The following is a 21,411-nucleotide window of genomic DNA, read 5'->3' on the forward strand; positions in this document are numbered from 1 at the left end:
TATGTAGTGTTATATTAGTTTCAGACATACAATATAATGATTCAATTCTACAAATTACTCAGTGCTCGCCATGATAAGTGTACTATTAATCACCTGTAACAAAGTGATTTCTTAAAATGGAATATACTAATGGTGAGGATCCTGTAAAGATTGTTGAAATGACAGCAAAGGACTTAGAATATTATACAAACTTAGTTGATAAAACAATGGCAATGTTTGAGAGGACTGACTCCACTTTGGAAAAAAGTTCTACGGCAGGTGAAATGCTATCAAATAGTTACAGAGAAATAGTTTATGGGAGGGAAAGTCAGTACACTTGGTAAACTGTGTTGTTGTCTTATTTTAAGAAACTGCCACAGCCACCCTGACCTTCAGCAAGCAGCAACCTGTTCAGTCATCAGTGACTCACATGAAGGCAAGACACTCCACCAGCAAAAAAGATACAACTTGCCAAAGACTCAGATGATGGTTAGCATTTTATAGTAATAAAGTGTTTTTTTAAGTAAGGTATGTATACAATTTTTTTAGACATGATGCTATTGCACGTTCAATAGACTACAGTATAGTGTAAACATCCCTTGTATATATGCTGAGAAACCACAAATTCATTGCTTTGTTGCAGTATTTGCTTTATTGCAGTGGTCTGGAACGGGACCCATAATGTGTCCAAGGTATGCCGATAATTCCACAACAGTATACGAAAGATCCCTTTTTCCACATCTTTCCTAACACTTGTTATTTATCTTTTCCGAGAATAGCCATTCTAAGTGGTGAGAAGTGATATTTCATTGTGGTTTGATTTGCATTTTCCTGATCATTAGTGATGTTGAGCACCATTTCATGTACCTGGTGGTCATCTGTATGTCTTCTTTGAAAAAATGTCTATTCAGATCCTCTGCTCATTTTTTAATCAAATTATTTTTTTCGATTGAGTTTTATGAGTTCTTTATGTATTTTGGATATTAGCCCCACACCAGATATGTGGTTTGCATATATGTTTTTCCAATTCCACAGGTCATCTTCTCATTCTGTTGATCCTTTCTTTTGTTATTCAGAAGTTCTTTTATTTGTTGTAGTCCCACTTGTTTATTTTTGCTATTGCTACCTTTTCTTTTGTTGTCCAATCCAAAAGATTATCACCAAGACCCCTTTTTTTAATGTTTATTCATTTATTTTGGGAGAGAGATAAGAGTGCGAGTAGGGGAGGGGCAGAGAGAGAGAGGGAGAGAGAATCCCAAGCAGGTTCCTCACTGTCAGCATGGAACCCAACTTGGAGCTCGATCCCATGAACCACAAGATCATGACCTGAGCCGAAATCAAGAGTCAGATGTTCAACCTACTGAGCCACCCAGGTGCCCCACCAAGATGAGTGTTAATAAGCTGACCCCCTGTATTTTCATCTAGGAGTGTACAAACTCCTAGAGAAACTTGCAAGTTGGAGCAAGACAGAAAGCGTGCAAATATGGTACCCACTAGCCTCTCTACCCAGAAAGCACCTCAGTGGACCTCAAAATGTATGTTAAATTATTTTTTTCCCACAGGTAAATTCTACCAAACTTTCATTTATTTTTTTAATATGAAATTTATTGTCAAATTGGTTTCCATACAACACCCAGTGCTCATCCCAACAGGTGCCCTCCTCAATACCCATCACCCACCCTCCCCTCCCTCCCACCCCCCATCAATCCTCAGTTTATTCTCAGTTTTTAAGAGTCTCTTATGGTTTGGCTCTCTCCCTCTCTAACTTTTCCCTCCCCCGTGGTCTTCTGTTAAGTTTCTCAGGATCCACATAAGAGTAAAAATATATGGTATCTGTCTTTCTCTGTATGACTTATTTCACTTAGCATAACACTCTCCAGTTCCATCCATGTTGCTACAAAAGGCCGTATTTCATTCTGTCTCATTGCCACGTAGTATTCCATTGTGTATATAAACCACAATTTATTTATCCATTCATCATTTGATGGACATTTAGCCTCTTTCCATAATTTGGCTATTGTTGAAAGTGCTGCTATAAACATTGGGGTACAAGTGCCCCTATGCGTCAGCACTCCTGTATCCCTTAGGTAAATTCCTACCAGTGCTATTGCTGGATCATAGGGTAGATCTATTTTTAATTTTTTGAGGAAACTCCACACTGTTTTCCAGAGTGTCTGCACCAATTTGCATTCCCACCAACAGTGCAAGAGGATTCCCATTTCTCCACATCCTCACCAGCATCTATAGTCTCCTGATTTGTTCATTTTAGCCACTCTGACTGTCATGAGAGGGTAATTCAGTGTGGTTTTGATTCGTATTTCCCTGATGAGGAGTGACATTGAGCATCTTTTCATGTGCCTGTTGGCCATCCGGATGTCTTCTTTAGAGAAGTGTCTATTCATGTCTTCTACCCAATTCTTCACTGAATTATTTGTTTTTTGGGTGTAGAGTTTGATGAGCTCTTTATAGATTTTGGATACTAGCCCTTTGTCCGATATGTCATTTGCAAATATCTTTCCCATTCCGTTGGTTGTCTTTTAGTTTTGTTGATTGTTTCCTTTGCAGTGCAGAATCTTTTTATCTTCATGAGGTCCCAATAGTTCATTTTTGCTTTTAATTCCCTTGCCTTTGGAGATGTGTCAAGTAAGAAATTGCTGCGGCTGAGGTCAGAGAGGTTTTTCTCTGCTTTCTCCTCTAGGGTTTTGATGGTTTCCTGTCTCACATTCAGGTCCTTTATCCATTTTGAGTTTGTTTTTGTGAGTAGTGTAAGAAAGTGGTCTAGTTTCATTCTTCTGCATGTTGCTCTCCCCTTCTCCCAGCACCATTTGTTAAAGAGATTGTCTTTTTTCCATTGGATATTCTTTCCTGCTTTGTCAAAGATTAGTTGGCCATACTTTTGTGGGTCCAATTCTGGAGTCTCTATTCTATTCCTTTGGTCTATGTGTCTGTTTTTATGCCAATACCATGCTGTCTTGATGATTACAGCTTTGTAGTAGAGGCTAAAGTCTGGGATTATGATGCCTCCCGCTTTGGTCTTCTTCTTCAAAATTACTTTGGCTATTCGGGGCCTTTTGTGGTTCCATACAAATTTTAGGATTGCTTGTTCTAGCTTCGAGAAGAATGCTGGTGCAATTTTGATTGGGATTGCATTGAATGTGTAGAGAGCTTTGGGTAGTATTGACATTTTAACAATATTTATTCTTCCAATCCATGAGCATGGAACGTTTTTCCATTTCTTTGTATCTTCTTCAATTTCCTTCATAAGCTTTCTATAGTTTTCAGCATACAGATCTTTTACATCTTTGGTTAGGTTGATTCCTAGGTATTTTATGCTTCTTGGTGCAATTGTGAATGGGATCAGTTGCTTTATTTGTCTTTCTGTTGTTTCACTATTAGTGTATAAGAATGCAACTGATTTCTGTACATTGATTTTGTATCCTGCGACTTTGCTGAATTCATGTATCAGTTCGAGCAGACTTTGGGTGGAGTCTGTCCGGTTTTCCATGTATAATATCATGTCATCTGCAAAAAGTGAAAGTCTGACTTCCTCTTTGCCAATTTTACTGCCTTTGATTTCCTTTTGTTGTCTGATTGTTGATGGTAGGAAATGTATGTTGAATTAGATGCCTGTCCTCAGGTCAGTGCTACAAGTTCGGCCAATAGGCCCCTTCACAGAAAGTCTGGGCACTTCTTGGTTGCTTGTCTCTGTGCTGGGCCCTGAGATGGGCAAGTCCTTGGGAACCATTAAGAACTGTTTCTCAGTTTGCTATAGCCTTATGGTCTCATGGACACAAGCCCCATTGGTTTTCATAGCTAGATGTTTTGGGAATTTGTCTCTCAGGTGCAGGTCTTAAAAACCGAAGTGCCAGATGTAAGGTTACAGCCCTCTACTCTTCAGGGAGAATTTGGTGTTGTGAGTTCCCTCCCAGTTGTAGGCTGATGCACTGGGGGTGGGGTTAATGGCCAGATTGTGCCTCAACTATAGGCTTCCAGTTATGGAATGAATAAGTCGTGGGGATAAAAAGTACAGCATAGGAAATACAGTCAATGGTATTGTAATAGTGTTATATGGTGAGAGATGGTAGCTACACTTGTGGTGAGCACAGCATAACAACATAATAACATATAAACTTGTCAAATCACTATATTGTACACCTGAAACTGATGTAACATTGTGTGTCAACTATATTTCAATTTAAAAAGAAACAAAGAGGGGCGCCTGGGTGGCTTGGTCGGTTAAGCGTCCGACTTCGGCTCAGGTCATGATCTCACGGTCCGTGAGTTCGAGCCCTGCGTCGGGCTCTGTGCTGACAGCTCAGAGCCTGGAGCCTGTTTCAGATTCTGTGTCTCCCTCTCTCTCTGCCCCTCCCCTGTTCATGCTCTGTCTCTCTCTGTCCCAAAAATAAATACATGTTAAAAGAAATTTTTTTTAAAGAAACAAAGATTGTATCTCAGTTTGTCCTACCCATTTTGAATGAGGGTGTTTTTTCTCGTTATCCCTATATGTAGGTGTCAATCAGCTAGCTCGGAGATTTTTTCATAGAAAATTGTTCCACATGTAACTTTAAATTCAATGTGTTTGTGGGAAGAGGGGAATTCAAGATCTTTCTGTGTCACTGTCTTGAACCAGAACTCTAGGTTTTCATTTTTTTATACTTGTTTTATTTTAAGGTTTTAATTTATATACTTATTTTTGCCTGAGGGAAAAAAAACTCCAATAAATTCCAAGAAAGGTAACTAAAGCTTCACTAAAAAACCCATAGTCTTACTAGCTAAGAAATCCAGAAGACAGAATTTGGTGTGGCCATACTAACTGGAAAATGAGAAAAGATATTCAAAAAAGGGAGAAATACAGGAAGGAATTCTAAATTCTGTGCTAAAATTTGTCCACAATTATGGCTGATTCCCTGAACTATGCATGCACAATTGGTATTCACTTGTTTTCCATGAAGGAATTACAAAGCTTGGAGAGTTAGCTCAGCCAAGTTAACTGCTTGTTGAAACAATAGCAATATGAATACTTTTCAAAGGAATAAAACACAATCCAGAGCTTTTTCAATTTATAATGTCCAGGATATTATCTAAAATTATTAGACATATAGAGAAAGGGGAAAATGTGATCCATGCTCAAGAGAAAATACTTCAATGGATTCTGACCTAAGTTGACCCAGATATTGAAATTGGAAGACAAAGATTTTAAAGCAGTTATTTTAACTATGTGCAAGGATATTAAGGAAAATATATTTATAATAGATAAACACATTTAAAATTTAAGCAGAGAAATAGAATCTATTGAAAAAGAACAAAATAGAAATTCTTAGAACTAAAAAGTACATTATATAATGTGAAAAAGTTACTGGCGAGCCTTAATGGCTGATTACAGAAGAAAGGGTCCATAAACCACTAGAAATTTAGCCAAACAGAAGAACAAAGAGAAAAATATTAAAAAAAAAAAATTGAACCACCACACGTGAGACAATAGGACCTCTAGGATTAAAGGAGAAAGACACTGGAGCATGAAAATTATGCGACAAAATAATGTCCAAGTTAGTCTGCTTCTATTTAAGATGTAGAAAGTCACAAAAGAATATGGTTCCTACCCAAATAATGAGTAAAACTAGATAGCCTATAAAATGACAACTTTTCTTGCTTGCCAACAACTATTATACTATAGCTCTGAACTGTTCATGTTATTGCAGAATCAATATAACCAAAATTCCCTGTGGTACATAGAAGCAACACTTGTGAAAGAAGCAAGATCAGCACCACTTCTGTAAAAAGGATCTTTGCCATAAAGATTTTGACACTGGAATTTTATCAGCCACAGAAGTTTTCTATGGGGCTAATTGTTCTCCCATCAGTATGGTCATAAAGTAGTGGGTTAACTTTTTCTTTCCTTTTTTTTTCTTTCTTTCCTTCCTTCTTCCTTCCTTCCTTCCTTTCTTTTTTTCAATTCTGCCCTCCAGAAGTCTGGAAGTTGGGCACATCTTCGCTGTAAAGTACACCACAAAAATTAAAGAACTCTTTTGGGTGCAGCTGGAATAATGATGTCCAATATTTATGAAGTGATTACAATATACCAACCATTTTAAATTGTTTTGGTTGTTACTACACTTAATTCTCCTAATAAATCTATTAGGTAGTTACTGTTTTCATCCCTACTTCACAGATGAGGAAACAGCCCCTGAGAGAATGAAGGAGAATATTTCCCAAGGTCACAGAGCTAGTAAGTGGTGACGCTAGAATCAGGACCTGGGGCGGCTTTCTCCTGAACCTGCATTGTTAAATAACCCCTATGCTCTGCTCCATCTAGGACAGAAAATGTACTAGTCTAAAGCAACATCTTATTGGATAGAAGCTTAGACGTTCAAAAAATTTAGGTAAGAGGTAGGGAAAAGATACTGGCTCTAATAATCTTTAATGACTCAGCATACTTTAACGGCTTCTGGACGCTCACATATCTCCTTTACAGCTTTGATATTAAAAGACACCATAAGCACATTTAACTGTTCTGAGCATCTGTTTCTGGCAATACTTTGCTGTTCATATTCACTGATATATCAAGTGTTAAAGTATTAAGGTTATTCCCCACAACAGTTATTTACTTAAAAAATATTATTAGGATATTCATTTCATCAAGAAAACTATGTTACTACCCTAAAAGTGTCAGAAAATTAGTGTAGCCATCACAAAACCGTCACGTCCGTTTTGTAAGTCGTCATCCCGTTCACATAAATATTGCTGTGCCTCTTTGTTCTTTGATTTTTTTTTTCATGAAAGAAATAAACATGAAATATAAAGACCTTAACCTTATTATAAGGGACAAACACATCAAAGAATTAGGTGAAGATGAGCCTCTGTAGTTTCATTTCTTCTTTATCTGCTTTTTTCTATGGAGCCCTTCAGATCGTCTGCCAAAATGGGCCCTCCCCATGACCTACTACTGTCCTTGATCTTTGCACTGGGATCTCTTCAAATACCACAGTGGTACTCCAGTTCATGGAGCAGATGGTTGTGTTGTTCAGCCACCTTAGCGTTGGTCCCTGGAAAGTACTTGTGTGCATGGCTCCCACTTTTGCCCAACTTCTCGACTTGTCTCTATAAAGTAAGACTGATTCGGTAGGTACAGAAGGCCCAGCCACTCACTTCCCTTTGAAATATGCAGGGGTTCCCTTTAATTGGAATTGAAATCAAAGAGTTAAGAGGGTTAGGAAAAGGTCGAACTTAAGTGGAAGGAAACTAAGATCATCATTCTGGGTGACATCTTTGAGCATCTCAATCCGCAGAGGCCTTCAAGTTGTCAAAGTAGTACATACAAGTGGAAAAAAATAATTAGTAATCTGGTATAACAAAGATATACTTGAATGCAAGTAGAGGGAATGCTAAAAATTCTTTCATTAGATTATTAAATTGATTTATATTTATCGTCGAAAATAGGTATTTTTAACTCTTAGTTTCTCAGAAACTAATGCTGTAGATTGGGTAATTTGGTGTCTCTAATATTTCTTTGGGTGATAGAATCATATAGGCGTGGAAACAATCTCTTCAGCAGTGCATATAAACATCCAGAAAAGAACAGGGGACATCTTGGTTGAAAGAGTTGGGGGTTTTCAGGATTATGTTTTTAAGTGCAAGACAGAATTAATTTTGTATATCCCCAGTCATCTAATGGTGGAATATATGTTTCTAGACTTATATACTTATATTCATACATTATATATATCTGTATTTCTGAAGCTAAGAAATTCTGAATTTTTTAAGTACTTTTATTTTCTGAAAGTATAATCACATAGTTCAGTATTCAACAGTTACAAACATTGAAAAGACCTCCCTTCGTCCTGTGTCCCAGATACCACATCCTGTCTTCAGATGTTATCTTTTGCTTGTGTGTCCTCACAGAGCTATTTTGCTCATGTTCCAGTAGATATATAAACTTAAATATTTTCTTTTGTTACCCAACAGTAGCATACTTCATGCAGTACTCTGTACCTTCACGTGTTTTTTATATTAATAAAAACATGTGTATATTTTTTGTGTATGTTTTCTTTGCAGGAAGAGCCTCATTACTCTTTTATATGATGGCACATGGGTAAATATTAATTCACCTAGTCCTTCATTCAGCTTCTGCCAGTGAATTACAATTTGATGTTTACTGTATAACCGCTGACCTGACTATGTCTTATAGTACAATTACTTATCCTTGCTTACATTGCTTTTCATGTTCTCCGGAGGCCATTATTCTTCTTGTCAGTTGTTTACTTTCTATTTATCTATCACTAATTTTTCCCTAAACTCTCCACCTCTCAAAACAGTCAGATCTCCCATTGTCTATGAGTTTCTTTCTCCTTCTTCCCTGTCTCTCTTGCTCTCTCTCTGTCTTAGACATCCTCTCTGGAGCCCTCCCCTCTGCTCCTGACGAACTAGTTGTTTTCTGGCTTGTGGTACAGCTGTCTCATCATAGACACTTCCTTCCCCTTTAACCTGGGAATTCCCTTATGTGCTCACCTCTGTTGAGCACCTTATGTCCTGGATGCAGTGTCTTTTTCTATGTTTACTCACTCTCATGATAGGGTACAATGCATTCTTCCGGGGCTTCCCAAGAAAGGGCACATGGAAAGTGAAAATTTTGAGAAATTGTTTATTAGGATTCTCCAGAGAAACAGAACCAATAGGAAGTGTGTGTGTGTGTGTGTGTGTGTGTGTGTATAAAGAGATTTGTTTTAAGAAACTGGCTCACCTGATGATGGAGACTAGTAAGTCCAAGTTCCAAGGCAGGCTAGAGACTCAGAGAAGAGTTAATGCTGCAGTTCAAGTACAAGCTTTGTCAGGCTGAAGACCCAGGAAGGAGCCAAGGTTGTAGTTCCAGTCTAAAAGCCAGCCATTTGCTGGGAATTCCCTTTTGCTCAGGGGAGGTCAGTCTTTTGTTCTATTCAGATCATCAACTAATTGGATGAGGCCCACCTGAATGATCCAAGGCTACCTGATTTACTGAGAGTGCATTGATTTAACTTTTAAACTCTCCTCACAGAAACACCCAGAATAATGTTTGACCATATATTGACCACTGTGGACCAACCAAGCTGACATATAAAATTAACCAACCCAGACACCTAAAATTTGTTTTTATTCTACCTGCAACCTGTTTAATAATTAAGTATACAATTCTAAGCTGCAAATTCTTTTTCCTCACAATATTGGATACATTTCCATAATGCCTTCCGGCTTGCAGTGTTCCTCCTTAGAAGTCTGATACCATTTTGATTCTTTTTTTGTTTGTTTGTTTGTTTGTTTTACGTTTAAACTCTGTAAGCTTTTAGGATCTTCTCTTTTCCCTACTGGTCTCTTTACTCTCATTATTTTATATACATCAGACCTTGATCTGGGCCTCCTTCACTCTCTGTACTGGGCATCATTGGGCCCTTTCAAATCTGAATGCTTGTGTCCTTCATTTGTGAGCAGTTTTCTTAAAATGATTTTCTTCTTTCTATTTTCTCCATTCTATTTTTCTGAAATTCTTATAGTTTGAATGTTGACTCTCTCGAACTAATCTTTTTTTTTCACTTTTTTCTTCTATAATCCATTTCTTTTAGTACTAGTTTTTAGACACTTTGTCTACGTTATCATCAATATCTTTACCAGGCATTCCCTTTGTGTATCATATTTTTAAACTCTAGCATCTCCTTATTGTTTGTAAAGTAATACTCCTTTTTTATTGCATACTGTTTTAAAAATTCAATACCTTGGGGCGCCTGGGTGGCTCAGTCGGTTGGGCGGCCGACTTCGGCTCAGGTCATGATCTCGCGGTCCATGGGTTCGAGCCCCGCGTCGGGCTCTGGGCTGACAGCTCAGAGCCTGGAGCCTGTTTCAGATTCTGTGTCTCCTTCTCTCTGACCCTCCCCCATTCATGCTCTGTCTCTCTCTGTCTCAAAAAAATAAATAAACGTTAAAAAAATTAAAAAAAAAATTCAATACCTTATCTCTCTAAAGATACAAGTTATAGGGGTGGGTTTTCTATGGTTTTTTATTTTTATTTTTTATTTTTTTAACTAAAATAGCATTTATTCAGCCTCTTATGCCAAAATGTTTTGTGCATATACCACTATAATTAGCACACTCTGTATAACAAGCAAAATTGTACATCAAATTGTATTTCATGTTACCTGATTATTTAAAAATGTAAAGTGAAATGGTTGATCAATTCCTTTTAACGTTACCAGTAAATAATTCAGCAGTAGATATGAGGCACAAAGCCTTAGTAAAATATGACACAAGAAGAACAAAAATGTAATTTTCACTTAATTTATCATAATTTGTTGGAATATACAGAGACAAGTTTTTTTAATATTGTGTTGACAAACATTCTGGCAATAGCTTTATGTAACAAGACATAGCATACCAGGCCTGCCACTCAACTTTTTTATGGTTAAGTCTCAGCTTCACTATAAAGCTGTTTAAAAAGAAAAAGTATCTTGGCAAGTATGCTGTTACACATAGTAAAGAATTTAAGATAGCAAGAACACAGAGTTAACAAAAGCCAAACATTGCAGCCTAAACAAAATTCATACAAAAATAAAAGAACTGTCATTGGTTACATAAAATTTTGCCGACTGGCTAAAACTTAATTAGTACAAAACATGCATTTTAGAATCTTTAGCTAACAAATTCAAAAAGTACTAGGGTCTATTTGAAATGATTTCTCTCCAAAGCCAAAGGGTAGGCAAAATTAGTTCAGATGTTATAACACGTTCTAATGCTAAAAAAAATTCAGTGTGGTTGAAGGAGAGGTAAATTCCAGAACTTTGGAGGCTCTGTCGGGCTGCAAAGGGCTGTTTCTCTGGTTCACTTAAAGCAGCAAATAACAGAGCCCAGGATGTCAAAGGGCAAGACTGCTGCACCGGGCTCTGACCCCCCCATGCTTCAAGGCATGCCGTTCTGCTAGCTAACGAGAAAGCAAAGCAGCCCCCTCCACCCTAAAACATCCTTCCCCAGGTAAATAAAAGTATATAAGGAGGGGGGAAACTAAAATATACTCATCTACAGAGTAAGGATTTTGAAATATCAATCTATTCCCTGTTTCAAAAATGTTAACTGGAGTCATCTGGTCATTTCTAATTATATCATAATGATGTATCCAGATTCTATTTCTGTGGATTTATCACTAGATACTACTAGTCAACAGTATCAACTTTATTCCCAAATATCTTAACCACTAACACACTTGCTGTGTATCATCTGCCAGAATGGTGAAGCATTAGAAGAGAGGAAAAAAAAAAAAAAAGATATTCAAGCAGCAGGCAACAATATGGCCCTTTCACACAGTAGCATCTGAATGGCTACTGAATAGTCCAGGAATAATTCCAAAAACAAGAAAATTCGTGCATTTTAGTAATTATGTCATAATGTTCACAGTTGAAATTTCCTTAGACATCGCAGTTTCTTTACAAGGGAATCTTGATTTTTCTTAATGTTCCTATGAGTCAAGACTTGAACTAGTAACTTTCTTTTTCCTCTTCTTATGGTTTCTTATGCTTCTTTTTTGTTTCTTGTTACTTTTTCTCCTTCACTGCTTTTCTTCTTTTTTGCTTGTACCCTCCTCAACCTAATCTCACTCTGATAAGGACTCTGATGATAAAGGTTTATCTTCCGGATACATCTTTCTTTTTTCCATGAGTCCTCTCATGTCCTTTTCTTTCTCAGCTGTGTCCTTAGACTTGTTTTTTAAACTATGCTTACTGTCTGCTTCAGTTGCTGACATGGAGTTCTCAGAAGATTTATGTGAATGGTTCTCTTTTTCCCTTATTTTTTATCCTCATCTTCAGAATCTGAAGATCTGCTAGGAGAGTCAGAGCTTAATGAAGAAGAAGATGAATACCTACCGGATTTCTTCTTTTCTTTTTTCTTTGTCTTTTTTTTTTGGATGAGCCCTTTGTCCCCCTGACAATTTCTCTCTGTGTTTTTCTATTTCTTTCTTCCAGTTCTCATTCATTTTTTTCTTCACATTCTGCCAATGCCTTGGAGCCTTTCTTTTTCTTTCCTGGTTGTTCTTTCCCTTCTTCCCAGGGAGGCCTTGGTGAATTCAGGCCATCTTGAATCGTTGACCCTGAAGACTGGTTCAGACTCCTGGATCTGGGCATTGCCATTGGGTGCATATAGGCCACCCGATTGTCCCATTTCCCCAGGTGCAGGACTGAGGGCACGGTCAGACACCAAGAGAGATCAGACCAGAGATCTTTATGGGTTGTTTTGTTTTGTTTTAGATGTTTTTGGTCTCTTTCCTAATTTTTTCTTTTTCCTTTTTTTTTTTTTTTTCATGTTTGCTTTGGCATTTCATGCTTGTGGCTTTCCTCTAATATCTGCTGACCCTTGACTACTGATCATATTTATATGTGATTGGAATAGTTGCATGGGTGCTTATTATCTAGTAGGCTTCTCTGAAAGGTAACCTGGCTACGTTATTTCAGTGGGCAGAACTTCATCATCTGTAGGACTTTGGCCCGAAGGAAAAACCCTCCATTCTCCTGTTTAGCAGATATAAGCTTAAAGTGTAGCATTCTAGGACTCAAGGAAAAGGAGAGAGGAGTTTTATAATTCAGAACAGAGCCTTTCACTTATTCTTCTAGTATATAATACAGCAGCACCCACATCTATGTCTTCTTGTGTCCATGAGTCCAGAATCTATCTGGTTCAACCTCTTCACAAAGAATAAAGCTCCCAGCTTGTCCTAAGCTGGAGGAAGGTGATGTCATTACCCTGCAGTCACCCTGTGGCACAGGGGAGGGGAGGGGAGGGAGATCTGGGAACCCAGGGAGTTCTTAATCACACTTCAAGTATTTCTTCAGTCTCAGCTGGATCTGCATCACCCTACTTTTCAGAGTTACCAGTGGCTTAAGTTCTCAAGCTTTTCTGCAGTTATATGCTTGATTCTGTTTGAATCCTGGCTTCTCCCAACACAAGGTGACGTTTCAACTTTCTCTGGACTGCCGAAGCACTTGTCACTGTGTCTCTGCTTTCTTGCTTTTAATTTTTTTTTCTGTTGTTTCCTCTTTAGGTTACATTTTTACTGGTGGATGTATCATCCTGTCCTTTGGAGATCCTTTCATTATAATGTGACTGCTGTTTTTGGAGGGAGACTATTCAGTAAGTCACTTTAAGTTCTGTTAAGTGGTAGAAAAAACTCCACGTGCAGGATCCATGGAGAAGAAGCTGAAGACGGCAGGGTCAGACTGGGACAGACTGGCCTCTGAGGACTGGTCCTTTGGCCAAGCCTCTATTTGAGAACATTGGGAGCTGGGAGACAGAATTCAAGCATAACGGGCAAGAAAAGCAATTGCACGGCCCCTCTGGGAGAGGGGAGGAAAGGAGAGATCCAACTCTGCCCAGTGCTATTTTCCAATAGTCAGACAAACTGATTTAATCAGTGGGGCATGACAGTGGGACCTGTGGGCCATAGCAGGTCTCACAGAGATAAAGAGGTTTCAGGGAGGTCCCTCGGGTTAGAACAGAAGCTCAGCCAGCAACTCGCTGAACCGTAGGGCACAATCTAGCTTCTGTGGGAGAGGGTAGAGAGTGGGTGGGAAAGTGTCCAGAGTCTCCAGGCATGCCTGAGCCTGCTTAACCCGCCTACGAGTTCTGTGCTGGGGGAGGGGGGGGGGGGGCAAGAACATTCTAACCACAATTTTACTGTGTGGTTTATGATTTTACCCCACTTCTGGATAATGCGAGTTGTTGACATCACCCTTAAAGCAGTGATGACAGCTTCCTTTTCCGTGTTTGTTTCCCAAATGCAAAAGGACCTTATTACATCAGGGCAAGCCCTCAGGCTGGGGTCTGCCACTGCTGGTTGCAGATCCTGCTCTGGAATTTTCATTGCTCTGAGAGAGAGAGAAAGGCTCAGTCCTCGGACCCAGTAGCCTGGGCCAGTCCTGCAGAATCTGGAGTGGGGTCCAGTCAAAAGCAATGTGGATCTCGGTGGGCTTAATTATGTACAGGGCAGTACACTCGATTACAGTGGAGGGCGCTGTTCGGTCTAGCGTGTTCAGTCCTAAACTGCCATTCAGATGCATGTCTATGCCGCTTCCTCATTTAGGAACTGCTGTGCTAGGCCTTCATCGCCGACCAGGGACTGCTTTTGGTTGCTCTGGTGCCACGGACAACGTCAGAGGGGAGAAATAAATCAGCGTGGGTGTGGTGATTGGTTAGAAGACAGGTATTGAGGCTGCGCCTGGGTGGCTCAGTTGGTTAAGCATCCTACCTCAGCTCAGTTCATGATCTCACGTTTCAGGAGTTCGAGCCCTGTGTTGGGCTTTGTGTTGACAGCTCAGAGCCTGGAGCCTGCTTTGGATTCTGTCTCCCTCTGCCCTGCCACTCATGTGTTCGCTCGCTCGCTCGCTCTCTCTGTCTCTCTCTCTCAAAATAAATAAATAAATAAACATTAAAAAGAATATTTTTTAATAATAACAAACAAAGAAGATAGGTATGGAGAGGAGTTTGTGGGAATTGGGGGTTTAGGACAAGCTGACCTAAAGGAAGGTAATAAAATACCTCAAATAGCGGCCTCTCTTTTTTCTTTTCTTTTTCTTTTTTTAATGTTTATATCTGAGAGAGAGACAGAGAGAACGCACAGGCGGGGGAGGGGTAGAGAGAGGAGACACAGAATCCAAAGCAGGCTCTCTATCAGCACAGAGCCCGACATGGGGCTTGAACTCATGGACGAGTGAGATCGTGACCTGAGCCGAAGTCAGACACTTAACCGATGAAGCCACCCAGGAGCCCCAAATAGCTGCCTCTCTTATCTTCATGTCTAAAGCAATCAGGACTAAATCCCTTGTCTATTCAGTGTCCCTTATTTTATTATCTTATTTTAAATCTCCGCACTTTGGTGACATGATTTTTTTAAAATAGAGACACAGATGCTCTTTATTCCTCCGAATGAAAGGAATGAGATTGCATTGATAGCAACAGAAAAATTTTTAAAGAAAAATTTTATATATCCCTTATATAAGGGATAGAAGAACAGAATACTGCACTCATATAATACTTATTTTTTTAACTTTTAAAATAATACTTATTTTTTTAAGGCACAATCACAGAACATACTGGGGTTAAATATGTGAAGATATTATGGGGAACCATTCTAAAGGATGGTAATTATTACATTTTTTTGTAATCCTTATACTTTTAAATTTCCCCTAGAAAAAAATATAGCTTTACTTTTAAAAAGTAAAAAAAAGAAAAATCCCCTTATTTAGCCACAAAAGCAGAATGGAATGAGATATTTACAGCCTTGTGGCCACCAGGAAGACATAATATGAACCAAATGCAGAAACGCTTACCTCTTTCCTGTGTTTTGTCTTCTTACCCTTTTTCTTGTTTGCATTATCTAATCATTGATTCAAAAGCATATGCTACGCATATTCTATGTTCAACATCCGTACATTCTGGAATTTTAATGGTGAACCAAAACACGGGTCCCTATTCTCCTGATCCTGACCTGTGGTGATGGTGGATTTGGACTAATGGATAGATGTTAATCAGTTATCACACATTCCAAAATAAATGTGCAGTGATATCTATGATCCCACCTGAGGAAACAGGGGATACAGGGAGCACAGGGTAAATTGTGTCCATAACAGAAAGTGGGGATCCAGTTAGAGCAGGAAGTGAGAATTTACTGAACAGATATATTTTAGGCTTCTGGTTTTGGACCAGGCATAGAACTACTGGGAGCTTCCAGCTTTTGCACTTAAAGATTTGACTCTGAAAGTCATCATCAGTAGATGAATGATCTTTGATCATGATTAGTGAGCCTAACCTTCAGTATTATATTTCCTTAAGTCTTCACTCACCTCTTTCAATCCATTTTGGCACTCAGAGCTTTATTCTTTCTGGATCTGTGAAAATCCGTCATATGTCTGGCTATGATGGTGTTATTTCACTACCTCTCAACCCTTGTATCTTTGCACATGCTCAGCATATTTTTCAAAATTCTAGAGTATAAACTAGAATGTCATAGAATGTCAAAGAACTCTGAATAGCTTTATTTGTCTATCATGGAAATTTACTGGTTTATCTTTTTTTCTGAATTAAGATGTCTGATGCCTTTAGTGTGCAGACAGCAATACATAGTAATTTGTAGTAATTTAGAAGTTCAAGAATAAGCAGGAAGAAGGGCTAGAGGTAGTAGAGAAAGGCAGATAGTGTTATCTTCATTTAATAGGGATGAAATAAGGTAAATGAGAAGTTAAGTGAGTTTATAAAGGTTATATCATAAATTACTGGAAAAGATGGTATTCAAACCCATTTTTTTTTTACTCTAAATCCTATGCTTTTTCGGGGCGCCTGGGTGGCTTGGTCGGTTAAGCATCCGACTTCAGCTCAGGTCACGATCTCGCGGTCCGTGAGTTCGAGCCCCGCGTCGGGCTCTGTGCCGACAGCTCAGAGCCTGGAGCCTGTTTCAGATTCTGTGTCTCCCTCTCTCTGTGACCCTCCCCCGTTCATGCTCTGTCTCTCTCTGTCTCAAAAATAAATAAACGTTAAAAAAAAAATTAAAAAAAAAATAAATAAAAAATAAATAAATAAATAAATCCTATGCTTTTTCTATAGTGTACCTAAATCAGTATTTGGAAATATATTTATATTGTGTTTTAGGTTTATGGAGGTTTATCCAAGAATGTATTTATTTCAACCTATCTCTGAAGTTAGATTTTGACAAGATTTCCCAATGTACTCTTCCCACTCTATTAAACTTTCTTTATGTGGTCATAAAATTTTAAGTTGCTGACTTAAAGTTTTACACTTGATGTGTAAATAGGTATTTGCGGGACGAGTAAACTTTCTGAAATAACATTAAGGTACTAACCACTGATGTTAGACATTTCCAAATAGTTGAATTATATTTAGACCAGAAGATGGCATAAGAGCTATAGCAATGGAAAATTACACACAACAGATTGTGGACTTTCTTAAAGGATTGCATTATAAACTAGTATATATGTTATGTAATTATTTTTTTTTTCTGATAAAAGAAAGCGTTTTTTATCCTGTGAAAATTTATACTTCCTTTTAAATTACATAATGACTCCAGAAAAACATGTAACTCAAACACACACACACGCACACACACACATACACAAATCAAAATTAAAACCACTCAAACCTCATAATTCAGAAACAACTATGACTAACACATTAAACACCTGGGGGATAGGGGTAATGTGCATGCCTCAGAGGGCTATGTTTTTATGCCTGGGGTCCAAGTTCTATGTGTTTAGGGCCAGTTCTCCTATGGAGGATCAGAGTTTATGCCTGGAAAGGCACGATTCATTTCCAGAAGACCTGAATCAATTCTAAAAATACAAATTTCATATAGAGTGCTGGTTCCCTGCATGTATAGCTAGGTTCCATGTTTGCAGATTGATATTCCGTTTTTGGAGACAGTTATTCTATATATGGAGTTCTTATTTTCATGTCAAAGAAACCAGATTCTATTCTTGGTGAATGATATCCCAGGTATGGAGTGACAGATTCTATGGTTATAGGGCCAGTTTCCTTGCTTGGGAATTAGGACAAACACATAGTACCAGGTTCCACGCCTGGGAGACCAGGATCCATGTTTTACTTGAACATGGGTTTCACTTAAAGGATTTGGGACTGGGGAACTTGGGTAGCTCAGTTGGTTAAGTGTCCAACTTTGGCTCCGGTCACTATCGCACAGTTCGTGGGTTCAAGCCCCACGTCGGGCTCTGTGCTGACAGCTCGGAGCCTGTAGCCTGCTTCGGATTCTGTGTCTCCCTCTCCCTCTGCCTCTCTCCTGTTCATGCTCTGTCTATCTCTGTATCTCAACAACAAGTAAATATTAAAAAAAAATGTTTTTAAAGGATTTGGGACCGATCAAGGAAATAGATATGATTATGAGAAGTAACACACAACAAGCTTATCGTACAGTGCTTGGACAGAGTTGTATGAGAGGAGAGTGTCCCTCATAGCATGAGTCCATTCAGAGACTTATGGTGAGTGTGTGACTATTCAGAAAGGGATGAAGGTAAAGGAATTCCTAGGAGAGAGGGAGATAAAAGTGGGAGCTTTTAAGTCCAGAGGATATTGCTCAACAGCATGGCAGGGAATCTCTGGGTCACAGAGCTCCAAAGGGCAGTGGTAGCTTGGGATCTTATAAACATAAGGCTCTATCTTATCAATGACCAGCAGATCTGAGTGTAGTTTCATAAGGTCTGTAAAGAAGACAGGCTCTAAATGGCTAAAATTCTGCTTGTTTGGGTTATTTTTATATGTAATATATATAATGCTTTATATATATATAATTATATATACTATAATATATATAATGTAATATATATATATAATTATATATATTATAGTATATATAATGTAATATATATAATATACAATGTATTATACAATAATATATAATATATACATATAATATATATAATGTAATATATATTTTATATATATAAAGTTGTGTATGATGTCTGTGGGCTTCTGAGTTGACAGTTCTTAGCCTGTAGTGAAGAATAAGCAATTTAGGGACAAATGCAGAGAGGCCATTTTGGCTTATTTACATAATATAGCATATAACTAAAATCCAAGTACTATGCCTGGGTTGCCACTTTCCACACTGGTAAGACCACATTCCATGTTTGAAGAAAGACATAGACATAGATAGATAGAAAGAGATTTGGACATAGAGTGCCAGATTCCTTGCTTGTAAATGCCAGGATTCATATCTTGTAGAGTATTTTGAGACTGAACTGCCCAGTATCATGGGGAGTGCCAGGTTCCACATTTGTAAGATCAGGTTATATGCTTGGAGATTGAGCTTCCACATACAGTTTGCCAAGGGTCAAGCGTCATGAAATGTGCATGGAATTTGAAATTCTGGAAGTGCCAAGGGCTATGCCTGTAGGGTTCCATATTTGGAGGTTAGGATTCCACACATGGAATTTCATGTTCTGTGCCTGGAGGCAGTTCTGTAAAGGGAGGACTAGGTTCAGTACCTGAGGAGCTATCTCTCCATACTCAGAAATCCAGGTTTTACCCATTGATGGCTGGTTTGAAACATAGATAATCAAATTCCATGTCTAGAGTTAATTATCAAGACTGAAAGAACTTGTGTCATGCTAAGAAGTCTAGATTCAGTATTTCAGGCCCAGTTGAGTAAATCCCACTATTGATGGATTAGATACTATTTCTTTAGGTTCAGGTTTCACTCCCAAGAGATTATGTTCCAAGCCTAAAAAAAAAAAAAAAAAAAAAGAAATCTCAAACAGATAGGAGGCCATGCTTTGCCTAGAAGGCCTAATTCCATGGCTAGAAGGCCCTGATCCACCAATAGAAGCCCAGATTCCACACTGAGAAGAAGTGATTCTATGGCTGGAAAAGCAGGATTCACATTTGGATAGACTTCCCATGCCTATAAAGTTAGATTATCTACTTGGAGTGTAAGGATCAATGTTTGAATAACTACATTCAACACTTAGAGGGCCAAAGTTTATCCTCCGAGGGCTAAGTTCCTCAAGGAAGCTTAGATGCCAAGACAGTAAGAATGAGTCTTATATGGAGAACCAAATTTTATGTGTGGAAAGGCATAATTCACACCTAGAACTAAATCAATGACCAGAAGCTTAGCTTTCACACATGAAGTACTAGATTCCAAGCCTGGGAGACCTAGGTCCTTATAGTATCAACTTCTATGACTCAAATGTCAGGTATGAAGGCTGGATTACCACATTCCACACTTGTAAAACTATGTTTTGTGCTTCAAGAATGAGATTCCACAGATGGAGCATCAATTTCCATTCCAGTAAGGTCAGGCTTTATGCTTAATATTGAGATTTCAAAGGTGAAGTATGAGTTTGCTGCCTAGAAAATCAGGTTCCATATCTTGAAAAGTCAACCTCTGTATCTGGAATGCCAGATTTCTCACATTAAGACAGTGTTCCGTGCTTGAGGATTGGGATTTCACACATGGAATATCAGACTTGATGCTTGTAAGGCTGAGGTGCATTCTTAGAGATTGAGTTCCCACATATGCACTGTCATATTCCATGCTTGTAGGGTCAGGTTCTACACTTGATGACAGATTTTCCACCCATGGGATGTCATGTCCTTTGCTTGTAAGGCTAATTTCTCTATTTAGATATTGAAATTCCGTACATTGAGTGTCAGTTTCCATACTCATAGGGTTGGGTTCTAGACATCAAAATTCCATACATGATGTGATAGGTAGCTTAAGAAATTAGGCTCCATGACTTGGCAAGCTGAAGTCTACGATTAAAATATGAGGTAAGACTCCTCACATGTCAGGTCAAATTCCATATTAGTAGATTGAAATTCGAACATGGAACTCCATGATCCATGATGCATTTTTTGTCTCCTAACAAGAAGTGACAGTGTCCGTGACTGTTGATCCAGTTTCTATTTGTGGAGACTGAGATTCCACACATACAGAACCAGGTTCTCTGCTAATAGTTCCAAATTCCATGCATGGAGATTAAGATAACACACTTGGTGTGTTATCATAGTGTGTTACCATGCTTATAGGTTCAGATTCATGCTTAAAGATGGATATTTCAAATGCGGTACTCCAGATTGCATGCTTTTAGAGCCAGGTTCTACATACAGAGATTGAAATTCCACAATGGAGCATCATATTCCATGCTTGGAGATTGAGATCCATACATGGTATGCCAGGTATTATGTCTGGAATCAATGTTCCATCTTTTGTAGAGTCAAGGTCTGTGAGTGAAACACCAGGTTCCATGACTGGAGTTCTGAGTTGCAAACATATCAAGTCATGTTCTATGTTTGTAACTTGAGATTTCACAAACTGAAATCCAGGTACCCTGTTTGAAGGGTTATATCCAAAACAGACAGCATGAAGATTCCATACTTTGTGTGTCAGGTTCCATACGTGGAGATTAATATTACATATATGGAGTTCCAGATTTCATGCCTGGAAGACCAGGTTCTATGATTTAAGGAGTGTAGGTCAATGAGTGACAAGCAAATATAAATGCTGGAACCCATACTTCTGTGGCCAAAGTCTACATTTGGAGGTTGAAATCCACACGTGGAGTGCCACATTCCATCATTTTTGGTCCATGTTCCATACATGAATGTTATATTCTACACATAGGGAGAAAGGTCACATGCTTTAGGTCCATATTTCACATAAAGATACAAATCTTTAAAATCTATTTGAATAGTAACAAGTTCCATACTGGGAGACAAGTTTGCATGTCTTGGAAATATAAATTTGAACAGTGAAAGCCCATGTTCCTTGTTTGGATTACAGATTTCAAATATATGAAGCCAAGTTAAATGTTTGGAGATTAAGATTCCATACATTGAATGACAAGTTGAAAGCTTTCAGGGACAGGTCCAATGTCAAGATTGAAGTTTCACAGATGGAGC

At 38.5% G+C, this 21,411-nt stretch overlaps 1 long non-coding RNA gene and 1 pseudogene across 1 annotated transcript in view; one reads left to right on the forward strand and one right to left on the reverse strand.

Moving 5' to 3' along the window:
• The first annotated feature begins 351 nt into the window (after positions 1-351).
• LOC122210758 overlaps positions 352-21,411 on the forward strand; it is a 33,816-nt gene continuing 12,756 nt past the window's right edge. The window contains exons 1-2 of the long non-coding RNA XR_006198227.1: positions 352-507; positions 13,028-13,116. This is a non-coding gene — a long non-coding RNA (uncharacterized LOC122210758). The remainder of the gene's footprint in view (positions 508-13,027; positions 13,117-21,411) is intronic.
• Positions 11,450-12,152, reverse strand: LOC122210755 (annotated as a pseudogene).

Source organism: Panthera leo, chromosome F2 (assembly GCF_018350215.1).
Source record: "Panthera leo isolate Ple1 chromosome F2, P.leo_Ple1_pat1.1, whole genome shotgun sequence".
Classification (NCBI taxonomy): Eukaryota; Metazoa; Chordata; class Mammalia; order Carnivora; family Felidae; genus Panthera; species Panthera leo.